The following is a 23,550-nucleotide window of genomic DNA, read 5'->3' as shown; positions in this document are numbered from 1 at the left end:
CGAATCAGAGCCGGAAACATGCAGACTCGAGAGAGACTCTCTGGGTCGGGGGCTACTAATCAAGACACAGTTTTTTCTACATTTTCTCTATATTATTTTGCTATTATTAGGCCTATTTTTTTAAATTGTCGACCATACACACCAAATCTAAAACCTATAAGCATGTTTTTCAGAAGTGAAAGGCTTTTGTTGTGGATTTGCTTTTGAGGAGACTTCATTCGCTCTATAGATCCACTAACCGTAGCTGGTTAGTGGATCTGTAGAGTGAGAGTCCCATGGTCTGCGAGTCTGCAATGTTTCCGGCTCTGAGAATCTCGAGTCGCGGGGATCAGCCGGTTACAAGTGGTTCTGTACTGAGTTTCCTTGGCAATTTAGCAATACTGACTCAAATGACTCACACAACCCCGATCACTTTAGTGAGTGACTCACAGTAACCCGGATCCTAACAAGGAATCGAGTTTGCCAGGCCTAATGAGAAGTGCCCTTTATTTCACTTGAGCCCCTGCCCCTCAAAATGTCTGTGCACGTCCCTGTTATAAACTATTATAAAGGTAGAACTGTTTCTGGTTGGAAGACGAACAGCCTTAAACACCACAGAAATGCGACTCTTTGACTCTGCTATTTTTTGTATCTGCCGCTACGATAACAGGAAGTTGTAATACACTTTTTTGACGTATTCCAGTCGAAAAATGCGGAAGTGCATAAAAGGTCTTTTGTTCAACGACTGATAAACAAAACAGAAGTCTCATAGCAACCAATGCGCTTAGCTGAAAAAACGCTGGCAAGCGCCCACCGTTGGCGCCCAGTCTAGTGTTTCCAGTACTCATTTAAACACTTAGGTGTACTGTGCACGCCCCCTTAGGGCCAGATTTACTAAACAGGATATTATCAAATCCAAAAAAAAAATAATGGAGTGGATGGCACTGGAAATTTCCAACCTGATCTAATGAGAATTCATACACTCTTAGAAAGGATGTGTTCATTTTTACACATTGTGTTATGCTATTTAAGACATTATGTGTCATTTTAACACATTATGTATAATTTTGTGTTCAAACAAATAAAAGGGATGTGATAAAAACAACACAAAATTTGTTGTTTCAATAATAACACAGAGATGTGTCTAGGTTGGGACAACACATTCAATGTGTTGTCCCTAACTAGACACAAAATGTGTTGTTTTAACACAACGGTTTGAAGAGTGCACCCCTAACCCCGCCCTTAACCCCAACATCACAGGGGTCCAGGCAAATCGTACAAAATAAGTGTGGTCGTTCGAATTAACACGAATTAGCCACCTGCTATACCACATCAGGACTGTTAAATGCTTTATTCTGATTGGTTGAGAAATGTTCCACGAGTGTTGATTATTTTTCTGTAAAACGCACACCTGACCTGTAAAATGTCTTAAAATAACTATCAGTGCAATGTTTGTGGTAACCGTGGCTGAATTGTTGACTCCGGTCCTTTTAGTTTTTTTAAATAATGCACACCCACGCAGTAACGGCACTCCACATTACCACCTTGGGTGTGCATCGTCAATTATTCCTTACGTGCCATCTTCCTAAATACCTACAAATTCCCATGAGATAGCATTGAAATTTCTGCAGGTGATTTAGTGACAAGGCTCATGTTAAAGAATACAGGTGCAACATCTAATTACCATAATATCATACCCAATTTAAGGCTTTTGGGTGTTAAATATTGTCCGAAATACCAGTAAACTGATGAGCACAAAACTTAGTTAATCGCATTGCGTGTTTCATAAAAATTCTCCCCTCCCTTGAATTTTGTGTCTGAAAGGAAAACTCCTTGCATGTGCAATAAACAATCGTGAAAAATAAGTAAGTATGTCCACACCTTTTCAGAGCTAATTTTTCACAATTTCTAGTAAAACCTAACAGTAGTTATTTAATCTCAAAGGGTGGTTTGTGCTGGTGAAAGCTGGTATTAAATCTGGCCCTTAAAATCATTGACAAGGTATAGAGCAAATGTTTTAATGTCATCAACAATAGGTAGGCACTTGTAAATGCTCGGTGATTTTAAATAAACTCTGTAATTTTGTTAAGACTTTACACTTAAAAAAAGATGCTTAAAATGTTCTTGAGAGCGATGCACTAAAAGATGCCCTTTATGTCACTACAAAGAACCTATTTGAAAGGGTGTTTAGATGTTAAAGGTGGTGTGTGAAAATTTTAGCAGCATCTAGTGATGAGATTGCGAATTGCAACCAACAGCTCACTAACGCAATGCTCTACCACTGAGATATAGGCAGTTTCAGTAGTAACAACATAAACAAATGGCTTTCGTGGTCAACACATAACTTCCGGTAAACTCCGCTAAGATTAAATAACAATAAAGTCCTTTTAAAGTAGTTTATATAACAAGCAAAATAAACGACATGTAGATTACCAAGGAAACGAAAACTTTTTTCTTTTTTTTGATGAGGTATTTGTTTAATGGTGCGTTTACACCAACCGCGGTAGAGGCGAGAAGCGCGAGTGTTTCAATGTTAAGTCAATGTGCAGACGCGTTGACGCGTGTCAGGAGGTCCCGCGGCGCGGAAGAGGCGTTCGGCGCGGAGCGGAAGACGCGTTTCTGCCTCATTGCGAAAGGCGCGAATTGAGCGTTGTGCGCGGTAAGCGCGAATGGTGCTTTTGTGCATTTTGCGGTTCACGCGAATTTGCGGCTGACGCCCGAGTTGAAAAAGTTGAACTTTGGCGGAATTTCGCGCCGCGTTCACCAATCAAGAGCCTGCCTGCTGCTGTGGTGGCAGCCCCGACCGGAGTCACTCACTCAAGCAGTCACTCGAAGCTATATGACACAAGTTGTTATTTCTATAGAGGAGACAGGAATAAAAAGGACCTCGCTTGGAAGAGTGTCAGGAAGGACTTTGGGCAACCTGGTAAGTTGTAATACACACTTCACTTTTGAGTCACGTGACGTTTATGGATCCGCGCCGTTTATTTCCCCCCTATAGTAAGGTTACCCAATACAAACTGGTAACTCTCTTGATAAATGCACAAGTAACATCAGTCATCTTGCAAACAGACACTCGCACAGCAGCTGCCCCTCCCACAAGAAGCTGATTTTGTTTCGGACGCGCGTCAAATCTTGCTTTTTCCGCGCATCTACTCCGCTCTACACGCGCGAATGCATTCAAAGTGTTCAAGCGGCAAACTAGGCGCGGTAGACGCGATTTTGACGCACAAAACGCGTTTGGTGTAAACTCAGCATAAGAGTTCAGTTTAGCAACTAGTCAGACCATTATACAAACAAAAACCGGAAGTAAAGTTCCGACCAGACCCGTAATCGTGTCACCGCATGTGTGTCCGATAAAATCGTCTATACAGGAACATGCATGTAGATTAAAACGACTTATTCTAAAGTAATAAAAACAATACAGTTCATTATGTAAGGTCTTTATAATGTATTTCAGGGCTCCAGACTAACTTTTTTCACTAGGAGCACAGCGGCTCCCAACTGAAAATTTTAGTGGCGCAACCAGAAAATTTAGGGGCACACACCGTAAATCAACATGCTAACCAAATATTCACATTTCTACTAATTTCCACTGTATTAATAATAATTAATTTGATGATATATGCAGAAAGTAAAATGTGCTGTTTCAAATTCAGTGTCACATCACAAAAAAATGTACTGGTTGCACATGTGCGACTGGATGTAAAATTCAGTGGCACATTCTCAAATTTTAATGGCACCAACCATTTGGTGGCAGTCTGGAGCCCTGTTTATAGTTATATATGTTATATTGCATTTCTGTCAAGAGATCCTTCTAAAAGCTACACAACACACCTTTAAAGAAAGGTTATTCGATGGAATCATGAAGCCCACTTAAATTGAAGAGTGTAACTTTCTAAGAAAATCAGTATTCTGACTATATACAGTAGACGACTTAAATTCTTTTCAAACAGAAACAAGAGGTTTTGAGAATGTCAATACATTAAAATGTTCAGTCAATTCACACCAAAAACTCATCTCTGTTCTCGCCTATAGTGAGAGTGAGTAACTTTTCTCCAAGTCTCTACCATGAATGGATGAAAGGTGTGGATAAAAAGAATCTTGAGTGTGTGGCTAACTGTGGGAGGTTCATGACTCAATACTTGACTAGTTGTCGGCCCAAGCCATGAGCTAAACTGCTGTGTGCATTTACTGTAGGGACAATTGTCTTTAACTCAAGTCAAAACCCCACCGCTATGAACACAGCAGGACTTCTTTGAATAGTCTTACAACGAATGCACCAAACTTTCGGGGATTCCAGTAAGTTTTCACACCAATTAGTCTTCAGATTGTTACTTCAGATTGTAAAATCCAGCTGTAGTGTCATTTTTATCTATAAAATCCAGACTAAAGTCTCATAAATTATGAGATTAGGAGCATCAAAGTTCATCACATTGATTTCAATCTTTGACACGATCTTGCTCAGTCAGTAAAAAAAAAAACGACTTCAGATGGATTTTCACAGACTGGGTCACATTTACAGTATGCATGACATACATTTAACAAGTATATATGTTCGATGAATCAGTGGTTCTCAAACTTTTTCAGCGTGCAGCCTCCATTGAATACGGTGCATTCTTTCGTGCCCCCCCCCCAAAAAAAAAAAAATTGATGGCATAAAACATTGTAAAACTTTACATTTTAATTAAACAAAACATATTAAATTATTCAATGTATTCAATTATTGGTTAGTATCATTATTTTTCTGAGATTTAAGTACAAAGAATTTATGATAAATTAATTTATCTTATAAAACCAGGGCCCCCCTGGCACCATCTCAGGGCCCCCAGTTTGAGAACCACTGCGCTAGATATCAAACGTGACCCTGGATCACAAAATCGTCCATAAGGGTTATTTTTTATAAATTGAGATTTATACATCTGAATAAATAACCTTTTCATTGGTGGTTGGTTTGTTTGGACAATATTAGGCCGAGATACAACTTTTTGAAAATCTGGAATCTGAGGCTGCAAAAAATCTAAATATTGAGAAAATTGCCTTTAAGTTGCCCAAATGAAGTCCTTAGCAACCCATATTACCACTGATAAATACATTTTTTATATTTACGGTAAACATTTTTACCAAAAATCGTCATGGAACATGATCTTTACTTTTAAATTCAATAATTTTTTTTTTTAACTTGACTCTTCTGTAGTTGCATCGTTTACTAAGACTGACAGAAAATTAAAAGTTGTGATTTTCTAGGCAGATATAGCTATATCTCATTCCGGCTTAATAATCAAGGACTTTGCTGCCGTACAATAGCTGCAGGAGGTGCAATGATATTACGCATTGCCCGAAAATAGTCCCCTGCCATTGAAAGTTCTCAAGGGGACTATTTTAGGCACTGCATAATATCAGTCCTTGATTATTACATCAGAATGAGAGTATAGCTTCTAGTCATATCGGCCTAGAAAATCGCAATTTTTAATTTTCTATTAGTCTTAGTACACAATAACTACAGAAGAGTCAAGTTTTAAATAGGAAAAATATCGAAACTCTTTGATTATTTTTGAGTGTGATGCTCATGATCTAATCAGATTAAATGGATTGTGCTAAGCTATGCTAAAAGTGCTAGCACCAGACCCGGAGATCAGCTGAATGGATTCCAAAAACGGTAAAAATCTATTGTTTAACTCTATGGGAGCTGGAAAATTAGCATATTTTCAAAAAAAGCGGAGTGTCCCTTTAATATCTTAAGGATTTTAGACCAAAAATTTATAATTTTGTCCCATACAATGTATTTTTGGCTGTTGCTACTTATGACTGCTTTGGTCCAGGGTCACAAATGTTTTCTTAAGTGTCTCTAGCAGTACAGCTACAGGAAGATGGCACGTGGTGAACACTACATTAGTAAAGCATAAAAACGTATCTGTTTCTCATCAACAGCACGGGTCTGTAAAGTACTTCTGTTGTAGTTGTTAAATGAAGCATTATACAGTTTTCCTGCATTTCATATATCTCACAGCTGGACCTAGATTTCATTATGGAGTGAGACATAACCAAAAATATAAGCCTTGGATCTTTTTCGTGGAGTAATGTGGCTTCAACAAATTACTACAGAAAAGACAGATTTTTAATATAATGGCATGTACACTGTAAAAAAAGGCAGCATGAAGTTAAAACAACTTTTTTGCAAGTTTTCACTTGTGATAAGTTGAAATTGTTTAACTTCTTGGACTTAATTAAGTGTGCTTGCAAAAAGTTTGGGTTACACTTTAGATTACAGCCCGGAAAGTACTGCGTAAGTACAGCGAATTTACAGCGTATGTTTCTGTAATTATAGTTTATTTATGAAGTATGTACGTGTAATTATAAGGGAACAATTTATAATATTTGGGTAATAAAGGGGTAATAACCAGGAAAAATACAAATACTATAGGCAGTAAAGTACTGCATAAGTACAGCATACATTTCTGTAATTACAGTGTACTTACGTGTATTTTTAAGGAAACAATTTATAATATTTTGGGAACAAAGGGGTAATAAGTGCCACTTTAATTTACAGCCCGCAGATGTTGTATTTACTCTTTAACTATGCGAAACAAGGGGGTAACAAGTGCCACTTTAATTTACAGCCCGCAGATGCCATACTTACTCTGTAACTACGTGAAACAAGGGGGAAAAAAATTGACTTAGACTGTATTTAAATCATTAGTCCGAAGTTATGAATTACTTAATGTATTAATAATTTGTAATTTCCCACGTTTTTAGCATATAAGTCATACATATCATGTAATATTAAAAAAGTTAGCCCTTAGTTATAAAATATTTACTGCATATATTATTTGCATTTTTCCTGGTTGTTACCCTTTGTTCCCCAAATATTATGAATTGTTCCCTTATAATTACACGTATGTACTTCATAAGTAAACTATAATTACAGAAGCATACGCTGTAAATTTGCTGTACTTACACAGTACTTTACTGCATTATTTGTATTTTCCTGGTTATTACCCCTTTATTCCCCAAATATTATAAATTGTTCCCTTATAATTACACGTACGTACTTCAGAAGTATACTATAATTACAGAAACACACGCAGTAAATTCGCTGTACTTACACAGTACTTTCCGGGCTGTAATCTAAAGCGTTACCAAAGTTTGTTCTTCATAAGTTTTCTTCTTGTTATTATTATTATTATTCCGCCCTAATTTTTGTCCAGCTCCTGCGTCTAGGCCGTTTGTCACAGAGACCCCGTTCAAACTTTAAAACATTTGGGCAGTGCCGGTGTAAGTTGCTTGAGGAGATGACATCACAGATCTATGTCATTCTTCCGCCATATTGGATTGAACAGAAAAAAGATTCACAGATCACACATTTTGTCCGAACTTCACAAAACTGGACGTACATGATCCTTGGACCAAGCCTCACAAAAGTTACTAGAAGGATTTTTGATTTTCAGGAGCATTTGCCTGTCACAGCCCAAACGAAATCTGTGGCGTAGCCGCCAAAACAGGAAGTCCTTCATATCTCAGGAACGCTTTAACGTATTGAAACCAAACTTTGTACATGAACTTGGGTCTCCAATGTGAGGATTCACAACATCAAAAAAAAAACATTCTAAAATTTTACGCAGCCAAACAGGAAGTCGTTCAAATCTCAGGAACACTTTCACACATTGAAAGCAAACTTTGTACATGAATTTGGGTTTGCAATGTGAGGATGCACAACATAAAAAAAATCTAAAATTTTACGCCGCCAAACTAGAAGTCGTTCATACTGTATCTCAGGAACACTTTCACGCATTGAAACCAAACTTTGTACATGAACTTGGGACTCCAGTGTGAGGATGCACAAGATAAAAAACTAAATGGGCGGCACCAGAGCAAGCACACTTTCGCAGTTCCTCCGGAAATGCATTCATTTTATTTATTTAATATTTTTATATTATATCTTTTTAGCATTTTTGTACAGTTATTTTTTTTTGTCAGAGAAAGTCAGTGTACAAGAAAAGACCATATTGACCTTAAAATGCATATTTTTTTACCTTCTTGATTGGATTAGCTTTCAGCATCCTTAGCAAATCTATTTCCCAGTAATCAGCATAAAGGTTTCTCTCACTATATGATGTACATGCGCATACCTTTAAAATAGCATTTTCACATTTTTCATTTGTCTGTTGATCATTGCTTACTGCTTAAAATAAGTGGCTGATTTTGTGCACACATTGTGGGAAAGATATACGGTAGAGGAACCCACACCATGTTCAACTGTATCTGTCAAGATGGAGCGCTCATGTCTATCAGTTGCTGTCTTTCTGAATGCGGTGCTGATAAAGAGGGCGATGGTAATCGCTTTTGTGGTCTCTGTGACTCGCAGTGCCTGTGGGTCAACATATGAACATTTGATCTGATAGTGGTACAGGTATAACTAACTATAGGGTCTAATGCTTGACTTTTGTCTCACTGCAGTATACTTTAAAGAGTAAAATGTAACTTTAGAGATCTAAGAATGTCTCACACTAATTTGTAGCTTAAAATAGCAATGCTACTCATTTACAGTAACTACATTTCTCAGTGTGACGGTGTTATAGATCTAGGCCAGGTTTTAGAGACAAAGCTTAGCTAAAGGCCAGGACAGGCATTAGTTAAATAAAGATGTTTAAGCATCTTTTATTAAAAAACCGTTACTGGTGTGTATCTTGAGACAAATCAATGGCACTGGCATATTTTAAGAACCGTCAGTGCAAGTTATTTTCATTTGAGACAACTTAAACATGTGTTTTATTCCAAGACCAGCCTTAAAGGGATAGTTCACTCAAAAATGAAAATAATTTCATTAATGACGTTCCAAACTCGTAAGACCTCTTTGTAAGAATCTTTGGAACACAGTTTAAGATGTTTTATATTTAGTTCGAGAGCTTGCTGACCCTTCATTGAACATCTACGTACGGTATACTGTCCATGTCCAAAAAGGTAATAAAAACATAATCAAAGTACTCCATGTGACATCAGTGGGTCAGTTAGAATGTGTTGAAGCATCAAAAATACATTTTGGTCCAAAAATAACAAAAATACGACTTTATTTAGTATTGTCTTCTCTTCCGTGTTTGTTGTGAAGCGCATGCGTGAGACTAAAGTCACGTGACTGCAGTGACGCGGAAGAAGTGTTATCCTCAGACATGTTTGCAAAGTTTTTTTTTTTCAAACTTACAGCGTGCGTCTCCCTCAGACGGTAAATGAAGCCTGGGCCCACAAAAAAAAGCTGGGGCGCACCAGATAACACGTCAGCCACATCGTATTGCAGTTACATGACTTTATTCTCGCGCATGCGCTTCACAACAGTCGTGGAAGAGAAGAAAATGCTGAATAAAGTCTTAATTTTTTTTTTTTGGACCAACATGTATTTTCGATTTTCAACACATTCTAACAGACCGACTGATGTCACATGGACTACTTTGATGATGTTTTAATTACCTTTATCGACATGGACAGTATACTGTACGTTAGAGCTGTAATCGGGCCTTAAAAGTTAGGCCCGAAATGACCGAAGCCCGACAGAATTCGTCCTGAACCCGAAAGTACATTTTGATTTAAAACCCGTTTACAGCCCGACATTATTTAAATGTGCGCACGTATACAGCTTTTGTCAAGAATGAGTAATTTACACAGGTTTTAACATTATTTATTTATGACTAACTAGGCTACGCAACTTGAAAGTTAAAACAAAGAAATAAAAGAAGTAATCTGTAACATCATAACATCTCACTCTAAATAGGCCTATGCAATACACTATAAATAGGCCAACATGCCAATAAAAATTATTATTTCTTAACGAATTAAATAAAGATAATATTCTGAATTAAGATGGGTATTTGGCAATAATGAAATTAAGATAAAGGCTCCACGGGATTTGCTTCGGCACTTATCTCCATTAATGCCAACATTAGTCTATATCCTCTGTCTAAGATATTTATTTTATATAAATTACTGTATTTAAGACTCAATTAATATTTAGTTATACATTGAAAAACCTTTACTCACCAATCTTAGGCTACATGTTTTTGTTGAGGAAAATTATTAAATCCACTGTAAATTGCTTCAGTGCGGCCCTGCGCTTATTGATAGTGCATCCAGCAGCATTGAACTTGACTGCTCATTTACTGTGCAAAGCCGGAGCGCAAGCCCGAGCCCGGCCCGAGCCCGTGTAAAATGTTCGGGTCCCAACGGGTCTCGTCGGGTTTGGGCAAAGATCTTCAGCTCTACTGTATGTAGATTTTCAATGAAGGGTCAACAAGCTCTTAAACTAAATCTAAAACATCTTAAACTGTGTTCTGAAGATGATCGGAGGTCTTACAAGTTTAGAACGACATGAGGGTGAGTCATTAATGACATTATTTTCATTTTTGGGTAAACTATCCCTTCAAGCCTTGTCTGCGAAACACGGGGGATAGTGTAGATTTTTAAGCAGTAAGCTACTTTTACCAAATATTTTTTTGATGTACGTAGCTTGACCATACACTAATTTGCTTTTTATCACATTAGTATGCAACCTAACAGGCTGGTAAGTAGATTATGCTTTTCTTATAAATACTGTAACTGAAGCAGTCCAAAAAATGAAACATTATTGCAGCTCAGATGTGAGATGTTCTCACAATGCAATAAGATGCAAATCTTATTTTTGCAAATAGCAAATATTAGCAGATAAATAAAGCTCTGGTTGCAAAAAAGGGAAACTTACATAATCTGATTATTGCCCACCACTGCTAATACATGACGACCAAAACCCTGCCAAAAATGTGCTGCATATACACTATCTGTAACTCTGATCTCACTGGTTTGGGTGTTCACAGTCAATGTAGGAATATTTGCATATATGTTATATGTCACCCAGTTTTCAGCTTAGACCTAATGTATGGTGTCTGTTTTCTAACAAGGTCTGTAAATAAGTTGTTTTGGTTTCATTATGCACAGACTGCTGTATCTCTCAGTGTCGCACATCTACTTGTCTCTAGACGTCTTCCAGATTGTGTCTTACATGCCTTTGGGCAAAACCCCAGCTGAGATATGAGATACGATTTCAAGCTATTCTGCAATGCATTTTGCCTTTCCACACTTCAAAACAAGCTTGCATGCATGATGTTGTGAAACTACATCATTGTGTCTGGCTGTAACAAGGTCCTATGTACTGATTCTATGATCCTTGTTTGTGTGTTAAACCATTTATCTTGATTTTGAGAAACGTTAAGCTCATCATCTGCCACCCCATTCCTTTAACACAGATATTGGCAAAACAATGGATTGGGTGAGGTTGGATCAATAAGGCAGCCAGGAATGAAGACATGAATGTCTACAGAAAATATGTCAGGAATTCAGGACAGTTATGAAATAAAATCATTAAGAGCACAACCTGATCACTATGAAATCCCTATTGATGATCAGAAGACCCTTTGACTTCAATAGTAGAAAAAAAATACTATGAAAGTCAGTGGGGCTTCTGATTGGTTCATCAAAATATCTTCTTTCAAAAGAAATGATGAATGGTGACAGAGTTTTACATTTTGGGTGAACTATCCCTTTAAGTGTTTATTCATTAGTATACAGTTCTCTGTCTCAGGCAAAATGACAACAAGCATTGATTTAACTGAACAACAACAACAACAACACAACGTTTGCGTTATATGATTTAAAGTCAGATAACAAGCACGAGTTTAACATGAATGATTTGTCTTTTTACTTAGCATATACGGGTAATTTATCTTTGAAGAGGAGGAGGAAGGTCAGATAATTAAGTTATTTATCTGATGAAAACTTAAGGATGTAAGGAAAACATGCAGGCTTGTCGCTTGGCATGCTGTGTGAATACTGAATATTGTTTAACTGGAGGATCTGAAAGACCAATAGTGCCATCTAGTAGCTACCAAAAACCACACATCTTTGGCCTAATAAAACACAAAATGAGAAACACTCATCTTGGACATTTTCTCATTATAGCCTGACAAAGCGTGTTGCCAGGTTGTAAAGCCTATTTTTTTCATTTTTTGATGTTGAATTGATATCTTGTGTTTACCAAAAGATGAAAAAAAGTGAGAAAATATTTAATATTTCTGATGGACACAAATCCAGTGTTTGGGCGCTCTTGTAAAGTGCTATGTGTGCTCCAAACCTTACACATCATATTGCAGTTTCATACTTGTGTAGGGTTGAAAAAACAGGAATTTGTTTATATGTGGCAACCCCCATTCGATTTTCATTTGTATTCCTGAGCCCACCGGTTTGGCAAAGACTAATGGCAGAGTTGTTTATCCAGTGGGGGTTAAAAGTGGTCTTTTAATTTAACCAATTTGATCGTACCAAGTTGGGTTCAGTCACATGGTGAAAGCAAGGAATTAAAAGTAATGTTGAAAATGCGCTAGCTCATGAGAATATGTTTTACTTTAAGTGTGGTACACATATATTTACTTACATTTTTATACTCACTGAAACGTATAATAATACATATATATTATACGTATTATTATATATTAGGTCTAGTAAGTTAATTATTTATATATTAACAGTTTCCGGACTTATTTATTTAGAGAATTACATAATATTAAACAGGACTACACTTGTAAACCTTAAAATATATAAAATTTCTTTAACCATTTCGTAATATTTAGTTTGTTTGCCATGACACACAAAAGTGTTTGTTTTATGCAACAATCTCTACACCAAAGCACAAAAGATGTTGATTTTATTCATTCACTGTAATCCACATCTATAAAATTCATACGATTTCGAGGAACATATCCAAATTCATCCCTTTATCCAGCGATCTTGATCCCAGTTCTCAGCAGCGAGTCGACCGTAAATGGCAAATCTCGCGTTTGCTATGAATTTAATTCCAAATATTGCACCTCAAGAAGCTTTACAACACATTGCTTTATGGCACTGATATCAAATGCTCATAGGCTCTTGCGTCCTACATCACAGATTTGCGACATTTCCGTCTTTCAGTCGATGTATTTTTGAAATGCGCGCCTTGACAGAGAAAAGCCGGATTAACGTTTTCGTAGATTAAAAAGTTTAATATTTCTCTGTACTTCATATGCATCAAAGAGGACCACGGCTGCAGCACACCATCATTTTAACTAATTTGGGACTGCTTTCGAAATTTCGCAATAAATATGTTAGTACATGATTAATAACAGTACATGATTTAAATAAACTTTTGGGGTACAACTGTATTAAACTATCTTTTAAATGCTATATTGTTACTATTGATACAAAATTTATCTAACACATTTCTGTCCATTACGTAACATATTATAAAAACAATGCATTACATATTAAAGTTTGGGTTTAGGGTAAGGTTTGGGGTAAAGTACATTATTGATAAAATGGTTATACACAGCAATGTTTTAACGTTTGTAAAAATGTAATAATGCTATGAATGTTGCAAATACATCTACATTGTATGCTTCAGCATCTATTTAAATGTGAGCCCTCTGGGCTGCTATCCTTGAGCTCTGCTTGAGCTCCTTCTCTTCAAGCTTCCAGTTCTCAATGGTGTCTTTCTTTTACACTTTATTTCTTCCTCTGTCCTCTATCGATTCATCTAATATCTCATACAGATTGGAAACAGTTAATTGTACACATATTGTTTACTATGTCATGCATTTATAGTGTACGGTAATTAAACTTTTTCATTTATAAATCTGCTAACTGGTTTTGATTTAACGTTGCACATGCTAGCTATTGCAATACAATATATTCATATTCTAGCAATGTTCTCTCACACATTCTGCTATCATAATTGCACTTATTCGTCATTGGTATAAGTAGAAGGGTGCAGTTGAGACGAAATACATCTTGTTGTAAACATTTCTTTAGTTGCATGCTCCAAATCGTCTTCTACGTTTTTATAGTGTATCTCTGTGGCAGAATTACAACGCACATACTGGTCTGGCACTTTCGATTTGAGTCGCTTTCAGGGGTTTCGTGTGTACACGGAAATTCCTTGAGACAAGTTTACAGACTATTGTTTTAGAACGATGAAAACTATTAAATAGGGAAAGCTCTGGCTTTGTGTGGATGTGGCCTTAACCTCACAAGACAAAAGCTTTGGTTTGGCTTGCATTTTAGATTTCATCAAGCTATTTGGCGTTAGGAAGAACCAATAAATACTTTTCTTTGAACATGAAGCAATGTAATTGTACACGTTTGTGTACAACAGGTTCCGGTTACACAGAGTTAAGTATTATGGTGCAAACACCAAAAAATGAGATGTCCACGTATTTGGACACACCGGGGGTCTCATTTATAAAGCGTTTCCACGCAAAGGTTGTGATCTATAAAAAACTTAAAGGGAAAATGAGATCTGCGGATGATTCATGTACGCAAGGAACATTGCTTTGTTTTATAAGTCTTAATATTTTTTGGCGTATGCCATTTTTGTCTTTTGTGCATATGTAGACTTTTAGTAAGGATCTTATGCACAGTTTTATAAATGAGACCCCAGGTCTTAGGAGGTTAAAGGTGCTTTGTGATGCCGTAGAAGAACCATTTTTGTCTAAATGGTACTTTAAAGAACATTTAACATCAATAGAACCTTTCTGGTTCTTTGTTATACACATTCTTTAGATTATAAAATGTTTTTTCTAGAACCACTGAAATGTTCTTTAAGAAACCAAAAATGTTTTTTCAATTTGAAGAACATTTTTAAACAGCTTTATTTTTAAGAGTGTACATTATTTCACAGATTAGTTTAGTTGGATAAATTGGATTGAAGTTTTAGCTTTGGTCACTCGAGGACATTTATCCTATTGATATAAATAAACACCAGTGTGATTTCTTCAATATGTTGTGGGTCATTTTCCAAATGCCAGTACCTTTGAGTTTATTCTTTCATCCATTTTTATGAGTTTCCAACTTAGAAAGAATTTTGATGCACTATTGGTATACCGCAGTGGTTCTCAAACTGGGGGGCGGGCCCACCTTGGGGGCGTGGGACGGTGCATTCTTATGACATGTTATAAAATATATGAATTCATCATAACCTCAAGGCTACTAACCAAAAGCACTTAATATGCTTTGTTTAATTGAAATTCTAAGTTTGAAATTGTTTCATGTCATGATTTTTCTTTGGGGGGCCGCGAAGAGATGCAGCCTACGCAAGGGCGATAAGTTTGAGAACCACTGGCCTACAGGGACTCCAATCACCCCTACTGTTATTTTCATTAAAGTGAGACAAAAAGTGCACAGTGGACACTTATTAAAGACAGTAGGGTGTATATGTTGCCAGCTGTATAGATGTTAGAGGTGTGCTGCTTTTAGTCTTAAGCAGGAAATGACTTTCTCCTGTGAAAGACCTTGGGTTGTTTCCAGTCTTGGGTACGAAGACGTTTCCTGTTTAAAAGTGCATCGGTGGTTGTTGAGAGGAGCTGATATGCACCCTGCACGCTTTCAAAAGATTCTCACATCTTTGGCCATCCAAACTTTGTACAGGGCTCATATCCAACCCCCTGCACGTGTTCTCAGTGTGGGTGTCTGAAACTCGAAATCTATCTGAGGTTTTTGCTTTGGTTCTCTTTCTTGGTGCAGCGAGCATGCTTTTGGTGACATAAGAACCTGTGGTGAAAATACAGGTTTATTATGAGTGTGCGTGTCTTTATGTTTGGTTGTCTATGCATTGAGGGATAGATGTTTAATTGGGTTTACCAGGATGCTTGGGTAGCAACACGAAAGCAATGGTGCAGTTATTGCAGATACGTCTACTTGCATATCATTTTTTTTTTATTTGTGTGCTTTGAGGTATAGAGAGGGTTGGAAGCTGGGGGAGGTGAATGCAGAAAAAAACGACTAAAAAACACTCACAATTAGAATATGAGGAAAATGAGGCCTGTGGTTTAGACTGTTTTTCTAATCAGTGGTTTTGTGACACATTTAGCTATGTGTTGCATGTTGTTATAGTTGAGTGCATCAGTGTATGACAGATGAAGATGAAACTTATTCCTTCATTTCGCTTCTGAGCTAATAAAACTGTAAAACATGTCTTTTATAGGAACGGATAGGTATCTCACATTATTGACCAAAAGACCCTTCTGTATCTACATCTGTGACATTCCCAATCATATTTGAATCATTTCAAGAAACTAGATCCTAATGTACGCCAACCACACTTTTTCCAACCACTATAGAAAATAAAATTCTGTTATATGTAAAAGATATTTCACTTACTGCGTGAGTAAAATAGATTAAATGTTGAATACCGTTGCAATCTACTGCTGTAAATGTTTTAGACTAAAGGTAATAGACTAAAAACAGGACCATTTAACTGGTATTTGATGCTATATGATATATATATATATGGTGCAAAAAGACACACCTCAGTAGTTTTCTCCAAAACACCTGTTTGTCTTTACACAAAAACATTTCCAGATCTATGATGTCAGTGCTGTTAAAAGTACAAGGTTGAAGTTTTTTTTTAATAATTAAAAATTGCTACATAGATAATTTCTCATTGGTAAGATTATCACATCGGCCTATACATTTTGAAACAAACTTGCTAATCCATTTTGTTTAAAGTTAATAAATTATGAAAAATTTTTATGAAAAAAGTTTGTCATTTTCCTTTTGTGAATAATATATAAATCTTTTATTTTGTTAATAAATAAAAGCATATTTTCTGTATGTGTGGTGCATAAGTGCAAGTTTCTTTATAACCCATTAAATTGTGTTTTACTGTACCTTTAACCCACTTAACATACAGTATGTTACACTTGATTAAGCCAGCACAGGATGTACAATGAACTTCATGCTTCAGTTACTGTAGCTCATTTGCTTTTCGCTTTTCCATTGTGAATATCTGATCTGACTGCTCAGTTTGATGTACTGTACAGTACAGTCTTTATATAATCAGCCAGATTTTATATAACTAAATGTTCCTTTGTTTAATGTTAGCAGCATTTTTACTCTTTTATGCACATTATATGACATTAAAATGAAATTTTGCGTTATTTTATATGTTGCCTTATTTAATAATCTTTATTTTTTTAGTTTATTTATATTGTTTTCATAGATCTTTATAGAGATTTGGTGTTTAGCTTTAGTGTCAATTTAATACAGTAGAGTTACTGATATCATTTTTAAGGTAATTTGAGCTTGTGTAAAAATAGTTACATTAGATTACACCTTTAGTAAATATGTTTGCTTTTTAAACCATGTGTTGTCCAGTTGAAGTTACAATTAAATACTGTTTGGTGACAATTTTAAATTCTGTTAACAGATGCATTTTCAACTAAGCATTATAAAGGGATAGTTTACCCAAATGAAAATTGTGTCATCATTTTGTTCTAAACCTGTATGAATTTATTTTTTTCTGATAAACACAAAAAAGATACTTTGATAATTGATGGTAAGCACACAGCTGATTGTAACTATTGACTTTTATAGTAGGAAAAACAAATACAATGGAATTCAATGGGTATAGTAAGCTGTGTGCTTACCATCAAAATATATTCTTCATCATTTATCACAATACTTTCATAATATTTGTTTTCCTACTATGGAAGTCAACGTGTACCGTCAACTGTATGCTTACCATCATTTATCAAAATATATTCTTCATCATTTATCACAATACTTTCATAATATTTGTTTTCCTACTATGGAAGTCTATGGGTACCGCCAACTGTATTCTTACCATCATTTATCAAAATATCTTCTTCATCATTTATCACAATACTTTCATAATATTTGTTTTCCTACTATGGAAGTCAATGGGTACAATCAACTGTATGCTTACCATCATTTATCAAAATATATTCTTCATCATTTATTACAATATTTGCATAATATTTGTTTTCCTACTATGGAAGTCAATGGGTACCGTCAACTCTATGTTTACCATCATTTATCAAAATATATTCTTCATCATTTATCACAATACTTTCATAATATTTGTTTTCCTACTATGGATGTCAATGGGTACTGTATGCTTACCATCATTTATCAAAATATATTCTTCATCATTTATCACAATACTTTTATAATATTTGTTTTCCTACTATGGAAGTCTATGGGTACCGTCAACTGTATGCTTACCATCATTTATCAAAATATGTTCTTCGTTGTTTATCACAATACTTTCATAATATTTGTTTCCTAGTATGGAAGTCAATGCGTACCGTCAACTGTGTACTTACCATCATTTATCAAAAAATCTTCTTTGTCGTTTATCACAATACTTTCATAATATTTGTTTTCCTACTATTGAAGTCAATGGTTACAGTCAGCTGTGTGCTTACCATCATTTTTTTTAAATATCCCCTTCATCATTTATTACAATACTTCGACTATATTTGTTTTCCTACTATGGAAGTCAATGGGTGCCGTCAACTCTATGTTTACCATCATTTATCAAAATATATTCTTCATCATTTATCACAATACTTTCATAATAATTGTTTTCCTACTATGGAAGTCTATGGGTACCGCCAACTGTATGCTTACCATCATTTATTAAAATATCTTCTTCATCATTTATCACAATACTTTCATAATATTTGTTTTCCTACTATGGAAGTCAATGGGTACAATCAACTGTATGCTTACCATCATTTATCAAAATATATTCTTCATCATTTATTACAATACTTTCATAATATTTGTTTTCCTTCTATGGAAGTCAATGGGTACCATCAACTGTAAGCTTACCATCATTTATCAAAATATATTCTTCATCATTTATCACAATACTTTCATAATATTTGTTTTCCTACTATGGAAGTCAACGGGTACTTTATGCTAACCATCATTTATCAAAGTATATTCTTAATCATTTATTACAATACTTTCATAATATTTGTTTTCCTACTATGGATGTCAATGGGTACAATCAACTGTATGCTTACCATCATTTATCAAAATATATTCTTCATCATTTATTACAATACTTTCATAATATTTGTTTTCCTTCTATGGAAGTCAATGGGTACCATCAACTGTAAGCTTACCATCATTTATCAAAATATATTCTTCATCATTTATCACAATACTTTCATAATATTTGTTTTCCTACTATGGAAGTCAATGGGTACAATCAACTGTATGCTTACCATCATTTATCAAAATATATTCTTCATCATTTATTACAATACTTTCATAATATTTGTTTTCCTTCTATGGAAGTCAATGGGTACCATCAACTGTAAGCTTACCATCATTTATCAAAATATATTCTTCATCATTTATCACAATACTTTCATAATATTTGTTTTCCTACTATGGAAGTCAACGGGTACTTTATGCTAACCATCATTTATCAAAGTATATTCTTAATCATTTATTACAATACTTTCATAATATTTGTTTTCCTACTATGGATGTCAATGGGTACAATCAACTGTATGCTTACCATCATTTATCAAAATATATTCTTCATCATTTATTACAATACTTTCATAATATTTGTTTTCCTTCTATGGAAGTCAATGGGTACCATCAACTGTAAGCTTACCATCATTTATCAAAATATATTCTTCATCATTTATCACAATACTTTCATAATATTTGTTTTCCTACTATGGAAGTCAATGGGTACAATCAACTGTATGCTTACCATCATTTATCAAAATATATTCTTCATCATTTATCACAATACTTTCATAATAATTGTTTTCCTACTATGGAAGTCTATGGGTACCATCAACTGTAAGCTTACCATCATTTATCAAAATATATTCTTCATCATTTATCACAATACTTTCATAATATTTGTTTTCCTACTATGGAAGTCAACGGGTACTTTATGCTAACCATCATTTATCAAAGTATATTCTTAATCATTTATTACAATACTTTCATAATATTTGTTTTCCTACTATGGAAGTCTATGGGTACCGTCAACTGTATGCTTACCATCATTCATCAAAATATGTTCTTCGTTGTTTATCACAATACTTTCATAATATTTGTTTTCCTACTATGGAAGTCAATGCGTACTGTATGCTTACCATCATTTATCAAAATATATTCTTCATTATTTATTACAATACTTTCATAATATTTGTTTTCCTACTATGGAAGTCTATGGGTACCGTCAACTGCATGCTTACCATCATTCATCAAAATATGTTCTTCGTTGTTTATCACAATACTTTCATAATATTTGTTTCCTAGTATGGAAGTCAATGCGTACCGTCAACTGTGTACTAACCATCATTTATCAAAAAATCTTCTTTGTCGTTTATCACAATACTTTCATAATATTTGTTTTCCTACTATTGAAGTCAATGGTTACAGTCAGCTGTGTGCTTACCATCGTTTTTTTTTTTTAATATCTCCTTCATTATTTATTTCAATACTTCCACTATAATTGTTTTCCTACTATGGAAGTCAGTGGGTACCGTCAACTGTGTGCCTACCATCATTTATCAAAATATCTTCTTTGTCGTTTATCACAATACTTTCATAATATTTGTTTTCCTACTATGGAATTCAATGGGTAACGTCAACTGTGTGCCTACCATCATTTATCAAAATATCTTCTTCGTCGTTTATCCCAATACTTTCATGATATTTGTTTTCCTACTATGGAAGTCAATGCGTACCGTCAACTGTGTACTTACCATCATTTATCAAAATATCGTTTTCCACAATACTTTTATAATATTTGTTTCCCTACTATGGAAGTCAATGCGTACCGTCAACTGTGTACTTACCATCATTTATCAAAATATCGTTTTCGTCGTTTTTCACAATACTTTTATAATATTTGTTTCCCTACTATGGAAGTCAATGCGTACCGTCAACTGTGTACTTACCATCATTTATCAAAATATCGTTTTCGTCGTTTTTCACAATACTTTTATAATATTTGTTTCCCTACTATGGAAGTCAATGCATACCGTCAACAGTGTACTTCATCTATCATCAGCACTACAGCATTTATCAAAATATCTTCTTCATCGTTTATCACAATACTTCCATAATATTTGTTTTCCTACTATGAAAGTCAATGGGTATACCATCAACTGTGTGCTTACCATCATTTATCAAAATATCTTCTTTTGTGTTCATCAAAATAAAAAAACTCAGATTTAGAACAGCATGAGGTGTTTGGGTGAACTACCCCTTTAAATAAATGATTGAAAGCATAGCATTTTAATCAACTTTTAGGACGAACTAAATTCTGCAGCAATTTCCTGCAGCTTAATGGCACTAGTGACACCAAAGTTATGGATTTGATTCCCAAGGAAGTGCACATTCTGATTAAATCATCGGCCAGGTGCATAAATGCAAAATTATTGTGGAAACCATCAGAAATGACTCAAGTAATTCATGGATGGCTGAAAACTACAAAGGAGGGGTGGGGGTAGACATAAATGTACAAAAACAACAGATAAAGAAGTATAAGAGAGGTTGGCAGAGGAGGGGGTGTCTAACGGTTCATCCTCTACTTCAAACAGTGCTCTTTAAACTATGGAAAGTTAACTAGCAGGTTCTCAACAAAAGTAACTGATTGTTATCTGAGGATACTTCTAAAAATCAGAAGGTTGATGGTAAACAAACAATGCAGCTTCAAAGAACACAGTTTAACTAATTGAAACGGTGACCTGATTAAGTGCTTTAAAGCAAATCGACTTCTGCTAATGTTCCACCAAATCTCTTTCAGAAATATTTCTGAAGTTAATCTCAAGCCGTGTTTGTAACAGTAAGTATTAAAACAGAAGCCGCCAACCTTTTTGTGAGCAAGGGCTTAAAGGGATAGTTCACTTTAAAATGAAATTCTGTCATCATTTACTCATCCTCATGTTGTTCTAAACCTGAATTTCTTTTTTCTGATAAACACAAAAGAAGATAATTTGAGAAATGATGGTAAACACACAGCAGATAGTGACCATTGACTTCCATAGTAGGGAAAAAATATTTTGGAAGTATTGTGATAAATGATAAAGAAAATATTTTGATAAATTACAGTATGGTGAGCACACACCCATTAAATTCCATTATAATTTTTTATTCCTACTATGGAAGTCAATGGTCACAATCTGCTGTGTGTTTACCATCATTTCTCAAAATGTCTTCTTTTGTGTTTATCAGAAAAAAGAAGTTCATACAGGTTTAGAACAACATGAAGATAAATGATGACAGAATTTTCATTTTAAATCGTTTCAGCAGTAACAACATAAACAAGCGGCTGTCGTGGTCTGCACGTAACTTCAGGTAAACTCCGCTAAGAATAAATAACAACAAAGTTCTTTAAACATATTTATTTATATAACAAGCAAAAAACAACACATAGATTACCTAGGACACCAAAACATTTGTTATTTTCGACAAGAGATCAGTTTAGCAACTAGTCAGACCATTAAAAAATACGGAAATCGGAAGTAAAGTTCGGATCCAGACGTGTATCGCATCAGCGCACGTGCGTCAGATGAAATCCTTTATAGGGCTACTTTTTTGATGTAGTCTTCCCAAATCTTTTTTTTTTTCTTTTACTTGTTGATTGTATTGTATTTTACTTGTTGATATGTTTTATTGTTGTTTAAATGTTAACATACATAAAAGAAGCCAAGCTAATATGCAATAAATAAATATTAAAATCGAGTATTTTAATAAAATGTGCACCATGTTGGAGACCCTGGTACTAAAACAATCATGTTACAATTACAAATCATGTTTGCGGTTGTGCAATATTTGATTTATTATTTAGATTTATTAATTTCACATTAATTTATGTATACGAAGAGAAGGAAAATTTTAACTCACCTTTACTAATATCATTATTACTCTCAGCACATACAAATAAACATACCGACAGATTTAAATGATATAATAGAAATTAGATATAAACAACACTATTAAAATTGAAAATCTTTTCAACCTTTGTCAACTTCACTTACAGTAAAAAAAATTTAAGCATCTCCATCTTCAATTTACTGTAAACGAAACAATGAAAAATTGGAAATGCACAACCTTTCATGACTAATATGATCTGCTCCAGTTCTTCCTGTTATCATTTTAATGATACATGTCATGTACACTGTTATGAAGTCATCATAACCATAGACAGCACTGATTCACCCTCATAAGATCATAGTGAAAATGGCAACACCATTAGTGGTTGGTTTTACTGACTACAAGTGTTTTATTGTTCATAGGTCTGATTTAAATAAAAATGGTAGCCTAACCTGAGAAGATTCTTATCTGATATGTACAGTAATAACATACAGTTTAAAAATGAGTGATTTCCTCAGCCTTTTCAAAGAGCATTGTGTTTGACTGACATCACTCTTCTGCTCAGATCTGACAGGAATCCAACTAGGTCATTTGAGTGCTTCTCTTTCCAACCGGTAGAGGGAGCCCAAGAGAAAATGTACAACCCTGAACTTTATAAAGCTAAATACCAACATGCAGGTTTGTATGGCCACATCAAGTGACCGTGGTGTAAAAATGGTCTCCTGGTTTTCCCACCCACGGATTCGAAATTGATCATAAAAATAAAAAAAGTATCTTTTAAATAAGGGATACATCAGGTGGAAGATGTGTAACAAAAGTTTGGAAGTTCACAAAGTTATAATATTAATAACTTATAAC

Source organism: Misgurnus anguillicaudatus, chromosome 17 (assembly GCF_027580225.2).
Source record: "Misgurnus anguillicaudatus chromosome 17, ASM2758022v2, whole genome shotgun sequence".
NCBI classification, from domain to species: Eukaryota; Metazoa; Chordata; class Actinopteri; order Cypriniformes; family Cobitidae; genus Misgurnus; species Misgurnus anguillicaudatus.
The sequence above is the reverse complement of the archived record's forward strand: the minus strand, read 5'-3'. Positions refer to the sequence as shown.